We start from the raw sequence: 18,981 nt of genomic DNA on the forward strand, positions 1-18,981 counted from the left end.
TCGTAAGAGCCAATTGCACCGCCCCTTAAGGGGACGGGTCCGGTCCACTGTCCCAACTTCGGCGCCAGGACAGCCTCCCTACTCGTACTAACGCGGTCCCTAGTTGAAAGGACTAGGGACTACTTCCGTTGGTCAACCATTTGTGATAACACCGGCACCATCCTGACAGATGAGGAGCCCAAATGCACCTTTAAGATCAACCACCCAGTGGCCCGAGCCGGAAGTAGGACCCCACATGCCACGTGCACGTGTCCAGGTCCCTTTAATCTAACCGCAGCACCACAAAGATCGCTAAATTTGCTTGCAAGCGCATTATGCAATTTTGCAATTTATCGCAATTTCAAAGCGCAAACAAAATCGCATTTGTGCTTGCTTGCAATGGTGTACTTATTTACAAGATGTTAATTAAAATCATAATGACAATAATGAAAGATACTTATTAAAGGCACTGGACACATTTGGTAACTGTCAAAGACTAGTATTCTCACTTTCCCAACATATGCATATTCTTTATCCCCGATGCAAATTTAAAATCTCTTATAACATATGCATAAAACAAATTTGGGCACAATTGGTCATCGAAGTTGCAAGAGAATAATGAAAGAAAAAACACCCTTGTTGCATAAATTTGTGTAACTGCTTTCAGATGCATAATAAAAGGCTTCAGCTGAAGTCTTCATTATTTGAATGAGAAATTACTTCATTCTTAAAAACTATGTTACTTCAGAGGGAGCCATTTCTCACAATGTTGCGTACTAGCAACGGCTTTCCATTGCTAGTTATCAAATAGGCTTTTATGCTAACAATTATTTTTAGGAATAACCAATAGTGTCCAGAGCCTATACACCTCTACACAAAAGTAACATACCAATAATAGAAAACATAATTAAAAGGGGAGAGGTTACCAGCACTTACACCCTTAGCCAAGATCCTCAGCATCTGGCCATGAAAAAACAACACAAAAATGATCCGCTAAAACAAGAATTAAAAGCACAAGAAGTGCATCAGTAGTTCAAAAACACATTTTAAAAAGGGGAGAGGTTACCAGCACTTACACCCTTAGCCAAGATCCTCAGCATCTGGCCATGAAAACAACACAGAAGAGATCAGCTAAAATAAGAATGAAAAGCACAAAAAGTGCATCATTATTTCGAAAACATAGGCGTTTTCAGACGAGTCTTGAAGGAAGTGATCGAAGTAGCTTGGCGAACAATTAGAGGAAGACTGTTCCATAAGGTGGGAGCAGCACCGACTCCCACAATGCGAAGTGGAGACTCTGTAGGGAGCTTGCAGTAGACACCGTGAAGATGAGCGAAGACAACGAGGAGGTGTATACAAGGTTCAGATTTAGAGTTCAGAGTTACATGCAGGAGCGAGACCATAATGAGACGTGTACGTGAGCAACGTTGGCTTGAACACAATATGGTCCTTGTAAAGGCAGCCAGTAATGATTGTTACATCCATAATTGCTTGCAGCTAAGACATCTAGACGATAGCAATGTTTTCATATGCGATGCTCTCCTTTACCCCTAGTTTCCTTGATGACATCAGCAGTTGTGATTCCATTCTGCATTTCTGTTCAGGAAACTATTCCTCACATCTCCGTCTCTGAAAGGTCAAGTTTGAAGAACAAAAATTATATTTAAGCCAACAATATTAATTTGCACATTAGATGCAGGGTTGATTAAAATAATTTCATGTCCCCTTATCAAGTGTGGTGTAAATTTTTATTTAAAGTGTGATAAGATATTGGTTGACCAATTATGAACCAACATCGGCAAACAGTGAAACAGTAGAGGCTTGTCGCTAAAGATATGAAAGAGAAACGAGGCCCCTCGCTCAAGAAACGACAGTAAACCAACATCCGCAACCTGTGGCATAGCACCAAAGGCTTGTCTCTATAAAGAAATGACAGTAAACCAACATCCGCAAACTATAGCATCAGAGGACTGTCACTCAAGAAATAAAAGAGAAATAACAACGGCAACCAGTGACATATCAGAGGCCCGTCGCTCACGAAACGACAGTAAACCAACATCCGCAACCTGTGGCATAGCACCAAAGGCTTGTCGCTCAAGAAACAACAGTGAACCAACATCGCAACCTGTGGCATAGCACCAAAGGCCTGTCGTTCAAGAAACGACAGTGAACCGACATCGGCAACCTGTGGCATAGCACCAAAGGCCTGTCCCTCAAGAAACAACAGTGAACCGACATTGGCAACCAGTGACATAGCACCAGAAGCCTGTCCCTCAAGAAACAACAGTGAACCGACTTAGGCAACCTGTGGCTTAGCACCAAAGGCCTGTCACTCAACAAACGACAGTGAACCAACATCGGCAACCAGTGACATAGCACCAGAAGCCTGTCCCTCAAGAAACAACAATGAACCGACATCGGCAACCTGTGGCTTAGCACCAGAGGCCTGTCGCTAAATAAACGACTGTGAACCAACATCGGCAACCTGTGGCATAGCACCAGAGGCCTGTCGCTCAAGAAACGAAAAGTAAACGGACATAAGCATCCAGTGACATAGCACCAGAGGCCTGTCGCTCAAGAACTGACAGTGAACGAACATTGGCAACAACTGACAAAGCACCAGAGGCCTGTCGCTCAAGAAGTAAAAGTGAACGAACATCGGCAACCAGTGGCATAGCACTAGAGGCCAGTCGCTCAAGAAACAACATTGAACCGACATCGGCAACTGTGGCATAGCACCAAAGGCCTGTCACTAAAGAAACGACAGTGAACAGACATCGGCAACCTGTGGCATAGCACCCGAGCTCTGTCGCTCAAGAAGTAAAAGTGAACAGACATTGACAACCAGTGACATAACACCAGAAGCCTGTCCCTCAGGAAATGAAAGTGGATGAACAACGGCAACTAGTGACATAGCATTAGAGGCCTGTTGCTCAAGAACGAGTGAAGAAAATCGGCAACCAGTGACATAGCACCAACGGCCTGTTGCTCAAGAAACGCCAGTGAACCGACTTAGGCAACCACTGGCTTAGCACCAGACGGCTTGTGGCTAAAAAACGACAGTGAACCAACATGGGCAACCTGTGGCACAAGAGCTTAGCCCTCGAAAAGTAAAAGTGAACTGACATTGGCAACCAGTGACATAGCACCAGAGGCCTGCCGCTCAAGAAATGAAAGTGAACGGACATTGGCAACCAGTGATAAAGCACTAGAGGCCTGCCGCTCAAGAAATGAAAGTGAACGAACATTGGCAACCAGTGACATAGCACCAGAGGCCTGCCGCTCAAGAAATGAAAGTGAACGGACATTGGCAACCAGTGACATTTGCACCAGAGGCCTGTCGCTCAAGAAATGAAAGTGAACAGACATTGGCAACCCGTGACATTTGTACCAGAGGTTGTTTTTCAAGAAATGAAAGTGCATCGACATCAGCAACCTATTGCATAGCACCAAAGGCCTGTCGCCATGGTCGCTCAAGAAACAACAGTGAACCGACATCGGCAACCACTGGCTTAGCACCAGAGGCCTACTGCTTAAAAAACAACAGTGAACCAACATTGGCAACCTGTGGCATAGCACCAAAGGCCTGTCACTCAAAAAACGACAGTGAACCAACATCGGCAACCACTGGCTTAGCACAAAAGGCCTGCTGCTTAAAAAACAACAGTGAACCAACATCGGCAACCTGTGGCATAGCACCAAAGGCCTGTCACTCAAGAAACGACAGTGAACCAACATCGGCAACCTGTGGCATAGCACCAAAGGCCTGTCACTCAAGAAACGACAGTGAACCAACATTGGCAACCTGTGGCATAGCACCAAAGGCCTGCCCCTCAAAAAATGAAAGTGAACGGACATTGGCAACCAGTGACATTTGCACCAGAGGCCTGTCACTCAAGAAATGAAAGTGAACAGACATTGGCAACCAGTGACATTTGCACCAGAGGCCTGTCGCTCAAGAAATGAAAGTGCATCGACATCAGCAACCTATTGCATAGCACCAGAGGCCTGCTGCTTAAAAAACAACAGTGAACCAACATCGACAACCTGTGGCATAGCACCCGAGCTCTGTCGCTCAAGAAACGACAGTGAATCGACATCGGCAACCACTGGCTTAGCACCAGAGACCTGCTGCTTAAAAAACAACAGTGAACCAACATCGGCAACCTGTGGCATAGCACCAAAGGCCTGCCGCTCAAGAATTGACAGTGAACCGACATCGGCAACCACTGGCTTAGCACTAAAGGCCTGCTGCTTAAAAAACAACAGTGAACCAACATCGGCAACCTGTGGCATAGCACCAAAGGCCTGTCGCTCAAGAAACGACAGTGAACCGACATCGGCAACCACTGGCTATTAGCACCAGAGGCCTGCTGTTAAAAAAAAAACAGTGAACCAACATCGGCAACCTGTGCAGAGCACAAAAGCCTGTTGCTCAAGAAACGACAGTGAACCGACATCGGCAACCACTGGCTTAGCACAAAAGGCCTGCTGCTTAAAAAACAACAGTGGACCAACATCGGCAACCTGTGGCATAGCACCAAAGGCCTGTCACTCAAGAAACGACAGTGAACCAACATCGGCAACCTGTGGCATAGCACCAAAGGCCTGTCACTCAAGAAACGACAGTGAACCAACATTGGCAACCTGTGGCATAGCACCAAAGGCCTGCCCCTCAAAAAATGAAAGTGAACGGACATTGGCAACCAGTGACATTTGCACCAGAGGCCTGTCACTCAAGAAATGAAAGTGAACAGACATTGGCAACCAGTGACATTTGCACCAGAGGCCTGTCGCTCAAGAAATGAAAGTGCATCGACATCAGCAACCTATTGCATAGCACCAGAGGCCTGCTGCTTAAAAAACAACAGTGAACCAACATCGACAACCTGTGGCATAGCACCCGAGCTCTGTCGCTCAAGAAACGACAGTGAATCGACATCGGCAACCACTGGCTTGGCACCAGAGACCTGCTGCTTAAAAAACAACAGTGAACCAACATCGGCAACCTGTGGCATAGCACCAAAGGCCTGTCGCTCAAGAATTGACAGTGAACCGACATTGGCAACCACTGGCTTAGCACTAAAGGCCTGCTGCTTAAAAAACAACAGTGAACCAACATCGGCAACCTGTGGCATAGCACCAAAGGCCTGTCGCTCAAGAAACGACAGTGAACCGACATCGGCAACCACTGGCTATTAGCACCAGAGGCCTGCTGTTAAAAAAAAAACAGTGAACCAACATCGGCAACCTGTGCAGAGCACAAAAGCCTGTTGCTCAAGAAACGACAGTGAACCGACATCGGCAACCACTGGCTTAGCACAAAAGGCCTGCTGCTTAAAAAACAACAGTGGACCAACATCAGCAACCTGTGGCATAGCACCAAAGGCCTGTCGCTCAAGAAATGTCAGTGAACTGACATCGGCAACCACTGGCTATTAGCACCAGAGGCCTGCTGTTAAAAAAAAAACAGTGAACCAACATCGGCAACCTGTGCAGAGCACAAAAGCCTGTTGCTCAAGAAACGACAGTGAACCGACATCGGCAACCACTGGCTTAGCACAAGTTGCCTGCTGCTTAAAAAACAACAGTGAACCAACATCGGCAACCTGTGGCATAGCACCAGACGCCTGTCGCTCAAGAAACGACAGTGAACCGACACACAACGGCAACCACTGGCTTAGCACCAGAGACCTGCAGCTTAAAAAACACCAGTGAACCAACATCGGCAACCAGTGACATAGCACCAAAGGCCTGTCGCTCAAGAAACGACAGTGAACCGACATCAGCAACCACTGGCTTAGCACAAAAGGCCTGCTGCTTAAAAACAACAGTGAACCAACATCGGCAACCTGTGGCATAGCACCGAAGGCCTGTTGCTCAAGAAACGACAGTGAACAGATGTTGGCAATCAGTGTCATAGCACAATTTGCCTGAAGCTCAAGAAATGAAACTGAACGAACATCAGCAACTAGTGACATTTGCACTATAGAGGCCTGTCGCTCAAGAAATTAAAGTGAACGGACATCGGCAACCAGTGACATAGCACCAGAGGCTTGTCTTCCTAGAAATGAAAGTGGATCGACATCAGCAAATAGTGATATAGCACCACAGGCATGTCACTCAAGAAATGAAAGTGAACAAACATCGGCAACTAGTGATATAGCACCAGAGGCCTTTCGCTCAACAAATGAAGTTGAACCAATATCGCCAACCAGTGTCATTTGCACTAGAGGCCGGTCGCTCAAGAAAGGACAGTGAACGAACATCAGCAACTAGTGATATAGCACCAGTGGCCTGTCGTTCAAGAAACGAAAGTGAACGGACATCAGCTACAAGTGACATAGCACCAGAGGCGTGTCGCTCAGGAATTGCAAGCAAATGGCTGTCTGCAACCAGTGACAAATGAAGTTGAACCAATATCGCCAACCAGTGTCATTTGCACCAGAGGCCGGTCGGTCAAGAAAGGACAGTGAACGAACATCAGCAACTAGTGATATAGCACCAGAGGCCTATCGCTCAAGAAATAAAAGTGAATGAACATCGGCAACCAGTGACATAGCACCAGTAGAGGCCTATCGCTCAAGAAATAAAAGTGAATGAACATCGGCAACCAGTGACACAACACCAGAGGCCTTTCGCTCAACAAATGAAGTTGAACCGATATCGCCAACCGGTGACATAGCACCAGAGGCCTATCGCTCAAGAAATAAAAGTGACGAACATCCGCAACCAGTGACACAACATCAGAGGCCTTTCGCTCAACAAATGAAGTTGAACCGATATCGCCAACCAGTGTCATTTGCACCAGAGGCCGGTCGGTCAAGAAAGGACATTGAACAGACATCAGCAACCAGTGACATTTGCACTAGAGGCCTGTCGCTCAAGAAATGAAAGTGAACCGACATTGGCAACCAGTGACATTTGCACTAGGGGCCGGTTGGTCAAGAAAGGATAGTGAACCAATGTCGCAAACCAACGTGACATAGCACCAAAGGCCTACTGCTCATGAAACGACAGTGAACTGACATCTGCAACCAGCAACTTAGCACCACACAGGCCTGCCAGGATAGGATAACCTGTATTTGGTAAATTAAAGAACTCGAGTCTACTGTTAGCCAAGACACCCTTTTTGGGGAGAACAGGGATCATAAAGGTTTGTCTCCATAGACAGGGTCAACAGCAGTGGCTTTTCCTAAACACAGGGAAGACACAGACAAATCTGCAGAAGAGAATCTTGGACTAGTCCAACTACTACACCAAGAACCAAACAGCTATGGCTCTGGAAAGAGAGTACTGCCAACCCAGTAGACTTGGCCCGAGATTGGCAAAATCATTCCCAAACAACATACAAATATCTTAGGATGAAATGTCACGCTAACAAAAATGACTGATTTGATTTTATATGATTGAATAACAGCAAAAACATGCATTCCGCATAATTATTAAAAGCTCCATTCAGGCTGGTTAAATGATAGAAGCAGTCTTGTTATGAACTCGCCTTTGATTGGAGAGTGTAGCTCCTTCATCATTGACTGGTCTTGAATGGAGATCTACTTGTTGATGGGAAGATGTCTTTGAAATGCTAAGATTGACTGCAAAGAAATGAAAAGTTGGCAACATTTTAAAAAAGAAAAGAAAAAAAAAGGATTGTTCCAGGAGCTCATACAGGACCGTTTGTATTGCTAAAATCAAAATATGCAACAGTAAAACTGGGAAATGTCAATTGCCTCAAACAATTCTCTGGAGGAGTGTTACTTGTATGAACTTTACTCATCAGTGAGCTCCCCCTCACACTCACTCTCTCTCTCAGAATGAAACTATGAAACTTTATTAATTTGTCTTGATATTTTTGTTTGTCCAGAAGATTTGGCAGGTACTTTTCAGAAAACTTTTGATAAAACCCGACAGAAAACACAACCCAGCCATACTTCATCACATACTGCAAAAAAAAAATGCAAAGAGTTGAGCTGGGTTCAACTCCTACAAAGTATTCGCAGCAAAAACAAAAGCTGTGACGACAAAATTTGTTTAAGTTTTACTCAAGCAAGAGCAACATTATGCATTATTAAAGAGCTCCATTTGGGACCAGGGGTAAAACAGTCAAAGTAAATCAAGAGAGTGCAGTGCAGCTCCTATTTCTAAGGCTGGTCTTGCACAACGTTGAAATGAAACAAAAGGCAATTAGCTGATTAGCTAAAGAGTTGAAAATGTCTGCATCAAAAATAAAAGACAATAAATAGTTTGACTCACTGGTCTCATCAGGAGATGTGTTCATTATTACATGGCTTTGCTGTCTAATTAGGAAGACATCTCGAGTGCAACTGGCTGGCTAACTGCTGCCACTGGAGTATGACGTGACATCAGGGTAGATATGCTTTCTGTCTCCACTCCATCCACATGACCCACTGATAATGACACGTGGTCATCATAGCATGGCTTTGCTATCTAATCAGGAAGACATCTCGAGTGCAACTGGCTGGCTGGCTGACTGCCATCCTTTCTGTCTCAACTCTATCCACTATGGCCCACTGTTAATGAGATGTGGTCATCATAGCATGGCTTTGCTGTCTAATAAGGAAGTCATCTCGAGTGCAACTGGCTGGCTGACTGCCGTCCCCACTGAAGTACGAGGTGACCTCCGGGTAGACATGCTTTCTGTCTCCACTCAATCCACCTGGCCCACGCGATCTACTGCAATTGAGATAAGGTCAAATATAACAAAATTAATGGTCTGGTTTTTGTTTGGGAAATATGGCAACTGACGCCCACCGCAGAATTACTGCATGAAAAGACAACCATAAATAGTTTGACTCACTGGACTCATCAGGAGATGTGGTCATCATTACATGGATTTGCTGTCTAATCAGGAAGTCATCTCGAGTGCGACTGGCTGGCTGACTGCTACCACCAGAGTAGGAAGTGACATCAGGGTACGACGTGACATCAGGGTAGATGTACCAACTGGCTGGCTGACTGCTGCCACCGGAGTACGACATGACATTAGGGTAGATGTGCAACTGGCTGGCTGACTGCCACCACCGGTGTACGACGTGACATCAGGGTAGATATGCTTTCTGTCTCCACTCCATCCACATGGCCCATGATCTACTGCAATGTGGATTAAGTTAGATATAAAGGGTAAATGATTGGTCAAGGTAGTCTTCTTTCCAGAGACATAGGACTCAGACTCCAGTTCGCGAGGAATTCAAAATCATTTAAAGCCATTATACACTTTTGGAACAGGAAAAAAAAAAGTTCACAGATTTACAAATAACTAACAGGGTTTTACAGAAGGTAATGGTGAAAGACTTCTTTTGAAATATTATTCCATTAAACGTTTTAGTTTTTGAGAAAACATTATAACAATTATCAATTCTCGATATCGAAAATTACGGATTTAATTTAAACACATGTCATGACATGTCAATCCAAAGTGTCCAATGGCTTTAAATCCGAGAAATGTTTCTGCATAAAAAATGTTGTCAGATTGTCAGATTATTTATTTTGGTTTAAATACCCTTACACTTATGTGTATAAGCACTGTTTACTCAGCACTGTATACTCCTGTACAAAAAAATACATGTCATTTTTACTCGGTTGGGATTTGAACCCATGACCTTTGCAATTCTAGAGCAGTGTCTTACCAAGACTACTGAGATTGCCATTAGCTAGATGCAGTTTGAATCCTATGTTTGTAGCATCATATTCCTAACAGACGACCCCAAATCTTTACAACCCAGCCATTTCCCTCTCAAACAATTGTCAAATAAGGTACAAAAATATGAGATGGAAAAATACTTTGCCTCATTTCAGTCCTTGATGATTATCCAGTTATCCCCTGCAAAGAATCATACAACATTGTCTTAATCAAATACAGACATCTAATGAATGCAAAAAACACAGGTAAAACGTGTTGCCTCGGTTCAGCTTCTATAGAATCAGGATTGACATATAAAATAACGCTAAATTCAACCCTCCAGTCCAACATGAAATGAAATTCAAAGTAATTTTGCTGAGCAGTGCAATATATGTATTCAATTAGTTGAGACATCTCGACTGTTAGCCCTGCATCATTAAGCATTAAGAATAGATACTTCCACAACAATCTCATGTCCATTATTACCAAGATTGTCTTACCTCTTACCCCTCTGAGGACTGCTTCGCCAAATTATGTCTCAGCCAAACAAAGCTGGGCTTTAAGTGGAAGGCGGTCTTAGTGAAGGTCTGGTCTCCACATTGAAGAAATCAAAATGTCTAATGCTGCTGGTGGTGATTTCCATCCTAGTAGGTGGATATCTTAACTGTATGTATGGTTCATCTACTTCACTGTGCCAGAACAAGGCGTGGTGGATATCCTGGGCAGCCATATCTGAAAAAAAAAAAAGAATATAGAGCAAGAGTTGATAAAGGTACACACACCGTTTGATGGATACCACACTTGCATCTGACTGAAGGCATGCAGATCTTCCTAGGGAATGAATTCTCCCAAAGCAAAGAACAGTGTTGTTTTGATGTATATTTGGTTTGCGGTAACACCATGTGTGTATCTACTTGCCAGGTAGAGTTTGTTCTTAGAAAACTGTCTTGCTTCTGAAAAGAACTGTCCTGCTTTTTAACTATTACCAGGGCGGACGGTATAGAAAAAAGACTGGACTACTACTTTAGCTTATAGGATCCTAATTAACTGTACTACCGTGTTATTTTGGTTACTGAAAAATGATTAATTCAAACCTTCATAATAACACTCCTCTGCCATGGGATGGTAGGATCAGGGGAGGGGTACATAGATGGCAACTCCAGCATTGACTACACTGAGTGATGGCAACCTATAAAGTTACTGACAAGAATATATCTTTATCAAGTGATTACTGAAAAGATTATCTCCATCAGCTGGAAATGATAAGGACAATTAAGACATCGATCATTTCAGGAGTCGCACTTATCCAATCTTCTCTAGGGTATGGCCATGACACAGGAAGTGTTCTCTGCCTTGCTGGGGCATTTACTCTTCAGTTGGGTATGAACTGCAGAAGGAAACATTTCCCCAACAGCAAAGAATGATTCAGCATTTTGAGTTTAAGTGGATGGTACTTTTTTTGTAAAATTGAAAGAATGCATTAATTCAAACCTTAATATTTCTTCTCTGTTATGGGATGGTATGATCAGGGGAGGGGTACATCTTTCACTGAGACAACAGCTCCAGCGTTCACCGCACCATGACTACTCTGAGGGATGACAGCCTGCAAGGTAACTGACAAAACAATGTCTGTTAAAGATTACTAAAAAAATAAATAAGTTTTTAAAGCCATTGGACCCTTTCGGTACAGAAAAAAAAAAAAGTTCACAGATTTACAAATAATTTACAGGGTTTACAGAAGGTAATGGTGAAAGACTTCTCTTGAAATATTAGTCCATGAAATGCTTTACTTTTTGAGAAAACGGTAAAACAATATAAATTCTCGTTAACGAGAATTACGGATTTGTTATAAACACATGTCATGACACGGCGAAACGCGCGAAAACAGGAGTGGGTTTTCCCGTTATTTTCTCCCGACTCCGATGTCCGATTGAGCCTAAATTTCCACAGGATTGTTATTTTATATATAAGTTGTGATACACGAAGTGTGGGACTTGGACAATACTGTTTACCGAAAGTGTATAATGGCTTTAACCTCTTAATACTTGTATAAAGTTACAATCAAATAAGGCTGGGCATGCTTGTTGGCCTATTGGTCAAGAAATATGAAGCCAATGTTATGGCTTTGCTTCCAGCATAAGTTGGCCACCATTATTTTTTTTGGCCTCTTGAAGGGTAAAAGCCAATGCCATGCTACATTGTAGCTGAATAAAAAAGAGGAGTTCATCAGAACATGATACATAATACACAGTGGAAATTCCTTGTATAAAATGTGTGCAGACTTTTCTGGGGTTGATTAAATCGCTGATTTTTTGTTTTAACAGAACCATGAAACTTAGCCCTTGGCTTAAATGTAGATGGTTGAGTATACAGTGCTTATCACACAAAAGTGTTAAACAACATAAGGTCTCTTGACACCCCTATACATGTGTTATACGGTTCATGTAACTATGCTGCTGGCAGCGATTCCAATAGTTTTTAAATAAACCATAAACCACCATACTCAAAAATATAAAAAATGTTTATCAAGTAAGTCACTAGTTACCAAAGGCTTTTGAATGAACAATGTTTACAATGTGTGGAGCCTAACCCTGGACATCACGCTGAAAACAGCCTCAATCTTCCAAAACCAATCAGTTTGTGCAGGATTCCTAGTCAATTAATGAAAACTCAAACAATGAAAACCCAAACAACGATGACAAAATAGTTACTGGCATCATTTGCCTTCAGGTTGATTTTTGTAAACTCGGTACTTTCCCCGAGCTCTGTGAAAAAAATAACAGGCATTTATTCGGGTGGGATTCAAACTCACGACCTTTGCAATTCTAGAACAATGTCTAACTAGCAAATCAAATTCACAGTTTTACAAACACACTTTTAGCCTACAATTGTTTAAATTTTACACAGAATAATTTATTGAAGTCATTGCTTTGGGAGGTCCTCCATCAATATATCATCTTCCTCCAGTGAGTGACATCAGACGCAGGAGCCAGTATGTCTTCAGTCATTGTGACTTCCTCTTGCCTCTAGATGCCTTTCCTTGGGTTGGGTTCCCACAAGATGAGTGAGTAACTTGCCACTTCATCAGGTTGCTGAAAACAGTGCCCTGCAACTCTTGTCCGATACGTTTGGTAGACCACCATAGAGGTGGGTATTCCTCATTCTCAGCATATGGGAAAATGTCTTTCACTGCAACTCTTGACGATTGCTCACTTGTCCGATACGTTTGGTTGACATCATACAGATGGGTGCTCCTCATTGGTCAGTCCATGACACAACCAAGGATTCTCAGCAATGGAGGGGGGGGGGGTGTCTCACTGCAACACTTGTCTCTGCTCATAACTCTTGTCCGATATGTTTGGTAGACACTATAGAGGAGGGCTAAAGGCTATCCTCACCATATGAGTCCAAGTCCCATGTAAGGTCTTCCTCTGCCAGGTAGTGAGTGTCCAAATGTTGGCAGCGCACAGCAAGGTTGACTCAAGTTATTGACACAGATTAAAAGCAATGCACTTATTGGAATGTTTTATTTCTTACTCGGACAAGACAACACAATTAAACAGAATGAAACCTGAACACTTTTTGAAGCGAATAAATAATGGAAACACAAAACACAGAAATGTGGAAACAGTTTAAACCAGTTCAATTTTTTGGGTCATATTTTTGGGGGTTAAATTTAAATATCTAATCCTTGGCCTATTGTTAGAGACCATCCCATATATCCTGACAAATGCTTTTTCTTCTTCTTTTTTCCCCACTCCCATCAACGAAAATGACATGTTTTCTAATTGTTTAAGCCGGTAATAAACACGATAACAAAAGAAAACAAGGCTACACACAACAAATAGTATTTTTCTAACTGTTGATGACGTTTATTTTATTTTAATGTCTTTAATAGATTTTTGTCATTAAATTTCTTCCCTTGAAAAAATAAAAATATCTAGGGTCGGGCGTATTTTTATAGCAGGTCAGGTTACGCCAACATAACATTTGTTTGATGTCTAAGTGACAGATGCCTCTTCAAAGAAAAAGCAATTGTAATTTGGACCTTAAATCCTTATTGATGCAAGGTCAGAATCTGGAGGCATTGGACTGGAAAACATTTGTTTCTTCTGAAGTTATATATCTCATTTTTTTAATAATTTTTTTTAGGGGGGGGGTGGCTGGAATTGTCACTCTACTCATAAGTTATCTGGTGTTAATTTGTTTTCAAGACCACAATTCCTGCATACAGTCGGACAAAACGCATTATATCCAAATTCGACACAAATAAAACCACGCATCGGGGTTTTGGGGGGAATCTTTGGGACAAATTTATTTGAAAATTCTGCACAAATAAACATTCAGGTGTGGTATACAATAAAAAAATACCTTGATAAGAATACATTTGTTTGTTTGTTTGCTTGTTGTTTTGTTTTTCAAGGTTTTTTAACAAAACAAAAAAGACTTCAAGATGTGTTTTTCTTTACCCTTTGTTTGCTTGTTGTTTTGTTTTTCAAGGTTTTTTAACAAAACAAAAAAGACTTCAAGATGTGTTTTTCTTTACCCTTTAGAGATAACACTACTGGACAAAACACACATCATAAACAAACAGAGATTTAAACCAGTTTACTTGTATTCAAAATTATCTTCAAAATGATTTTACAAACTGGGCTAATGACTTCAAGGAAATATTTTGTTCTGAACACTTCATTCAATGTTAGTTAGCAAGACACTAAGCAAGGACCATTACAGAATTGGTTTAGCTAGCAAAAAAGTTGCTGGCAGTGCAAGCACTTTATGTAATCCATCATTTACCAAAACCGACAAACCTGTCCCATCTGGGTCACAAGAAAATAGTGAAAAACTGATTACAAATTTTGCATTACATCGATGCCAAAACAAAAATGAACAAATTGCTCACTGAACGATAAACTCCAGACGCGAAATTAGATTAGTTATTTCTCATCAAGTATGAAATTTCTGACAGAAATATTTCAAAAAATGCTTTCTACTATCATCATTAGACCGTGTAAGTTTTATGTAAATCTGTGATCTTCATGATTTCTGTTTCTTACCAACTCTGTAACATTCCTTTAAATCATAATTGCTTCGTAAAAAAGTTGGGAATTTGCATTCTGCTCTACAAGCTAGGCTCTTTAAGGACTGTGAAGCGGGTAACCCTGTTTGAGCCCCAGGAGTAGGTGGCAATATTCCCCTGGTGATAGCTGATTTGAGTCAACAGCTCAAATCATTTAAGTGTAACCATCACCTTGAAGTGGCTGTCTGGCCAGTGATTATTCTTTTTTAAATTGTAACCCAAAAATTTCCTTTAAAAAATACAGATTGGTGACATGAAGCCTTTGTAAGCAACCACTGACAGTTAACTGAAGAAACAATCAGGGGTTGCCCTTAACTTTTTTCCCAACTGGCCAGCAGGACCAGTTGGCTTGATTTTTGACTGGTCCGCCAGGTTTTTGACTGGTCCGTCAATTTTTGTATATTTTTTTAAAACTAAAAGTATACTGTTGTATACCAACTACTCGATTTCCGATCGTCGCTATTCCAAAATTCAACATGAATTGCAACGTCAACTTAACTGCACTTTATTTATGTGTACCAAGTTATTGTGTGCGTAAGGGGGGCTCACTAATTTGAGAGTATTTTTTCTTGTAAAATATGTAAACAATAATATTATTAAAATTATTTTAAAAACGAGTCAAATTATTTGTCAGAGCAAATTGGAAAATTTGGTCACATTGGTGGAGAATCATTATGAGGCTGGCGGAAGCGCGCGAAATTGAAATGCTTCTCAAGAGAGTGGCGCTTCTCTTGAATAATTAAATGTTACATAATAAGTAAGTTCAATAAAAATAACAGGGGGGTGGGGTACAATTTCTATGACCGTCACATCAATATGATCTTTATTTAGGTAGTTTTTTAGTCCATGGTTTATTGTAAGCACTCGACATCGAAGTATTCCCAAGTAAGAAGAACTTTTTTATGAAAAAAAGTTAGTGTTTTACTTAACAAAAAAAACCTTAAAACCGACTGTTAAAAATATCAAATTAACTTTTTATGTATTGCCTTCAAATCTACGGTGAAGAGGGTTACGTGCGATCTCTCAAGTTATTTTATCATGTATAAACATTGCCTATTTGTACTTTTAATAAGTATTCATAAACGTAATACATCGTACCGATAATCGAAGTTCCCAAAATCTTCCCACTTTCGTCCAGAAAATTACCCCCCCCCCCCTCAAAATTAAAAAAAGTAGACATCAAAATAGTTGCAACATCCATGAAGAAGCATATGAGTTTTACGGTATTTTTTTAAAATTATGTCATGTGTATTGAATGGTCGGTGCCCTGCCGGGGTCTGTTTTGTGAACAAAATTTTCATTTAAAAGCAGCAAAAACAACTGCGCCTTTGTTTAACCATGGAGGTATTGACTTCTAGAACCCAAGTCTTTCTTGAAATCAACCAGCAAAAAATCCCCAAACAACTGCGCATTTTATTTGACCAATAAAACCATGGAGCAAAACTAGATCGCCCACCAATCGCCCGCAAAAAAAACAAGCCCCAAATAACAAAAAAATTAAGCAAAATCAGGACGGAAGAACCTTACTAAACACAATTAAATACTCCTTTTTGCTCATCCAGAGTATGGTAATTTTTGTTGAATGAAGCCTCACCGTCTCGCTCGTTTTTCATAATTACGCTAGAGTCTTATTCCCACACGGAAATCTACTCCGTTGTCGACGACCATGCTGCTGACATAATGTGGTTTGCTTTGTGGTCTTTTGTCAAGGCGATTGAAGCTAGTTTTGTAAGCTATCGCGTACTTTCACCAATAAAGGGCGTCTATTCCCACGCTATCGAATATTCTGAAACGCCCTCTAGCGTTCAATGTTTCTTACACTTTTTGCCACACGTGAACTAATACGAAGACTACAAGCCTTTGCGTTGCATGATGGGATTTTGCGCTGTGTGTACATGTGTATGCGTGATCGTCGGAAGTTTGCCAGCGTTCAGCGGCACTTTGAGTGATTTTTTTACGTTTTATCCAAACCTTGAGTGAATGTTTTTATGTTTTGTTCGAGCCTAAAAATATTTTTAAAATAGTCATAGTTCTGTAGTACCGCTGCCGATATTTTTGACTGGTCAGCCGGACCAGTTGGCAAGGTGTTTCAGCTGGTCCGACGCGATTTCTACTGGCATTTGGCCAGCGGACCAGCGTTAAGGTCGAACGCTGACAATTGACTCACCCCAGCAAATTGGTTGCAGCTGTAACACGCTGTTCCTTCTCTATGTGCTTGGATGCTTTTCACTGCAGGGGAGGGCCACACATGAGCATGTACAGTTGTACTTCTATCAGTTCAGCAAACACTTGTATGGTAACAAGCAACATTCATACTGAAGCTGGTTGAATCTGTATTTATAAAAAATAGTAACAAAACAATGATAATACTAATAAAAGTGATTCATTTTCTATATAGCGCATTCACAATAACGTCTAAATGCCCAGTTTGTGCCCTGGTCAATGGGCCAATAACATTCCTTTAATCTTTCTCAGCTCCAATAACTGCCATGGTGCTCTAGTGGCTTTTTCAAACACAAAATCAAACCCTACCCTCGCAGGTACCCATTTATATTCGTGTGTGAAGAGAAGCAATTATAGTAAAGCATGTTCACGGACACAAGTGTCATGACCAGGATTCAAACTCATACTCAAACTTCACCAGAACTTGAAATTTGACGTACATGTAGGACCTACATAATGTAATCACATCTATCAGGACTTTAATTGGTATGGTTCCTGCACTGTTGTCAAACGATAGTAACACATGTGTAACATATCGTAGCGTCATACGTTATCTACCCTCATATGTTTTCGGTCCCCAACTTTGATTCCCGTTTACCGCGAAATTGTGCAAGCTGCACTGGTGACAGAAGCTATGCAGTTTACTCACGGTCTGTATTTTCATCAGGCTTAATCATGCTGAGAATAAAGTTTCCTGTCGTTGACTATGCTTTTAAACATTTAGAAAATGATTGATTTTGGGTATTTATCACTAGTGCATTATTATGCCAACTTTGAAATGAGTCAAAGAAACATCATCCAACCTCGAAAGTTCAAAACAAAATTACTGTCTGCTAGATCGAGTTTCATTCTGCTTTAGTCACTACATGGATCACGTGAGGTGGTTACTATTTGGGACTCTTATGGTGTGCAAATGTGGGGAAAATATTAAAATGTTTTGAGCGAAAATTACAACGATTTTTGTTTTTTGATTTATTGCACACTGTAATAAATTCCGATAAGTGTAAAAATATTAAATCTACATTAAAGAGAAAATATCATAGATTGGTTTCTTATCTCCTGAACCAAACATTACTGGTCTGAAATGGGGGAAAACGGATTGTTATGAAGTGTGAGTGCATCAAGGAGGGTGGGGTGTTTTACTTTCATGCCTTATGATATCTCTGGTTTTTAGCATAGTAGCCATAATGCCTTAGGACAAAAATGTAATTAAATTTGTGGAAAAGTTTCCGTATGACGCCACCACTTTTTCATTTGATATGAAATAATAATGACAAATTTATAGTATCTAATTTACCTCAATGAGATATCCGTTTATGTAAAAATGAGTGATTAAGTGGTGGCGCCGTACGGAAAGTTAAATCCAAATTTGTTAAGTAGTAATTGAATAATGTTTTTGATTTATTTTACACGCCATACTAGCTTCTGGATATTCAATAAAATACCAACCAATGAAAGGTGTGAAAACATATGACGTTGCTCCAATGCCGTACATGCATAAGCACTGTTAATGGAGGACTGTCTCATGTGTCTCTCGCAACGTAAAACCAAAACTTTAAAAATTTCAACACACCATGAAGTGAAAGTGTTATTGTTAAAAAATTGGATAGATGATTTGAAAAAAAAAAGATATTTAGTTTTTGATTGTGAACAATGTTCTTGTTATCCTACTGAAAACACGTGACACCAGGATACATGACACACAGCGGGCTAAAATCGCCATTTTAAAAATAATTTCCACTGCTGACCAGGCAATAAACTCAAAATTTGTTGAAGTCTAACAAGCTATGCAAAAGTATCATTTTAAATTTTCAAACAAGAAATACCTGAAGATTCTGATATATTTAGTTAAATGAAGGAAAAGTGGTTTTAAATGAAGAAATAATGGACATGTACCTCGACCTCAGATTACTCACTTTGCATCCCATGCATGCCTCGTTGGAAACCCAGAAAAGTCTGGCGCGCGAAGAACAGACCCAATGATACTGATTTCCGAATAATAACCGAAATACTAGCCGGTTACTAAAATCGATATTTTAAAGAACACTAATTTTTGAAA

The 18,981-nt window shown here is 41.0% G+C and overlaps 2 long non-coding RNA genes across 3 annotated transcripts in view; both read right to left on the minus strand.

Annotated features, from left to right (window-relative positions):
• Positions 1-11,186, minus strand: LOC139941826 (uncharacterized). Its single transcript, XR_011786625.1, has 8 exons — positions 11,111-11,186; positions 10,714-10,808; positions 10,120-10,351; positions 9,786-9,820; positions 8,798-9,090; positions 8,233-8,673; positions 7,481-7,574; positions 1-1,608 (listed from the first exon to the last, which is right to left on the minus strand). It is a non-coding gene; the product is annotated as an uncharacterized lncRNA (long non-coding RNA).
• LOC139941837 (uncharacterized) overlaps positions 11,185-18,981 on the minus strand; it is a 21,203-nt gene continuing 13,406 nt past the window's right edge. The window contains exons 1-3 of one of the 2 annotated variants that reach the window (XR_011786627.1): positions 18,819-18,856; positions 16,867-17,030; positions 11,185-11,233 (exon numbers count right to left, since the gene is read on the minus strand). This is a non-coding gene — a long non-coding RNA (uncharacterized lncRNA). Of the gene's footprint in view, positions 11,234-16,866; positions 17,031-18,818; positions 18,857-18,981 lie in introns of those variants that run through there. The other variant, XR_011786628.1, reaches the window with a different exon arrangement.

Source organism: Asterias amurensis, chromosome 1, assembly GCF_032118995.1.
Source record: "Asterias amurensis chromosome 1, ASM3211899v1".
Classification (NCBI taxonomy): domain Eukaryota; kingdom Metazoa; phylum Echinodermata; class Asteroidea; order Forcipulatida; family Asteriidae; genus Asterias; species Asterias amurensis.